Source organism: Endocarpon pusillum, assembly GCF_000464535.1.
Source record: "Endocarpon pusillum Z07020 unplaced genomic scaffold C692915, whole genome shotgun sequence".
NCBI lineage: Eukaryota > Fungi > Ascomycota > Eurotiomycetes > Verrucariales > Verrucariaceae > Endocarpon > Endocarpon pusillum.
The window spans coordinates 41997-44223 of record NW_006913491.1 but is presented as its reverse complement, the minus strand read 5'-3'; positions in this window follow the sequence as shown (position 1 = coordinate 44223).

The following is a 2227-nucleotide window of genomic DNA, read 5'->3' as shown; positions in this document are numbered from 1 at the left end:
TAAGCTTATAAAGAGAGGTACTAATAATAATTTATAAAAGAAACCCTTTAAAGAAGAAAACTTATAAGTCATCTATTTCTGTTATTTACGTTATACTAGGTAGTCATGTCCTGTTATACAGGGTTACAAAGAGAGATCTTACCTTCCTATCCTTTCCAGGAGGTTGGCTATGTGGCCCTGGCTGTTAGTGTTAGTTGAGGCTGAGGTTGAATTGTGAGAGGAGTCCTGTGCGTTATAGCCATCCTGCTGCTGCCTTGGCGCCTCTTATTGTTGCGACTATTTTCGAATAGTTGTTGGTCTCTGCGTCTCTAAATAGCTGGCCACAGCGATCAGCGAGCTTGGAACAGAAGAAGAGGACATGTTTCGTAGTTTGTCGTGCCTATCCGCAGGTGTATAGAGCCAACTTGTCTGGTATAAAGCGGTCTGTAAGGAAAGCGTTTAGGCTAATCTTTTTTGTCTAAATTTGTGTGATTATTAAACTTGTAATCTTATTATATTAGAAGTGAATGTCTGGCTTATAACTTATTATATCTAGTTATGCTAGTGCTTTTGTCTGCCTTAAGAAAATTAAGACTAGATATATTATTTAGAGTTTATTCTAACTATACTTTATAATTATATATATTATCTTATTCTAAAGGTTAGCTTTATTATTAATATTTATATCCTGTTATAAGATTATATATCTTTATAAAGGCTCTAGAATTAATTAATATAGCTATATAAATATAAGCTCCTTAAGGGTCCTTTTTAAGCTATATAAGGGTTTATAAGGGTTTCTTCTTAATTGTGCTTAGTTACGAATTATTATATATATGTCCTTAATTATGTTAGTTGCCTTATCTATAAGCTGTCATTTTATTACATTTATAAGCTAGGCCAAGAGGACTATAGTAATAAGAGGAACTCTTGACTCTTTCTTTAGGATATGACTATCTATAGCGCGGTACGCGCTTAAGACTTAATAAAGATTCTTGTTCTATAGTGTAATAGCTCAAAACTAGAACAAGTTAATAGTCTATAGATTGCTAAAACGAAAGCTAGAGAATCTATCTACAATATAGCTATACACAGATTTATATACTCTAACACTAGCGGGTAAGGCCTATGTGTATGTGGGCCACGCCATAGGCCATAGAGCATTCATAGTTCCTAATCCGGCCTTCTGCTATATAGTAAAGTTTAGGCTTCTCTAATCAGGTAAGGCGAACCTCTTTATTCGTAATTTGTCTAGATAGCTTACACACTTTAATAAGTGCTCTATAGCAGGAGTTTACTTGCTACTACAAATTAGTTATAGATGTTACCTCTTAAGTATGTGGCTAGCATATATATTTCCTATATTATAGCAGAGGAAATATATCATCTATTATATTACTTCTCTTTCTAAAAAAAATTAATTGCTCTTAATTAAGAGTATAAGAAAGCAAGTCTACTTTTATTCTAATATTACTAAGTCTAACAATTCCTTATTTAATTAGTCTAATATTTGATTATATATGTATAACCAAATCTATTACGTAACATCCTTATTAGATTTTTTGTACTCTGCCTTAAATTAATTAATCAGGCACCTCTTTCGTTAGGTGCCTTTTGAAATAATCCTTAAGTAAGTCTTTAAAGCCCTTAAAGTTTAAGATAAGGTAATAAGTCAGGTCCTCTGGCCAGCCTACTTATCTTGCTTGTACCTTTTATGCTTTACTTATTCTCTTAATGTCAACTATATCTTTGACCTCTTACGCCTCCTCTTTTTCTGTCTTTACTAGCAGAGGCTGTAAGTACTTCTGCCCTAACAGAGGGTCAGCAGGGTCCTTAGTCAGTAGTGATGTATAGAACATGTTGTAAATCCTTATTAATAAGGGCAGTTCTAAATAAAAACTCTGTCTAAGTCTCTTTATAATAGAGAATAGCCTAATTTATTTCGAATTAAGTTTCTTACAAGGTCTTATTATGCTAATGTTCTTTATTAATAGCCAGATCTTATTTCCTTCTTTAAAATCAATTTTCTGATAATACTTATTTGCCTGCTCTTATTATTATAACTATACAGCCTTCAGATACTCTTATGCCTACTTCTAACTCTTTTCTATTAGTTTTGCTAGATTCTTAATCTTTCTTAAGGCTATATATTTCCTTATTATCTTTATAAACTTAGGCTTATTAAAGCTTATCCTTAACTAATATTTATATATAATTATAAATAATAATAGTTATATAGATTTAGATA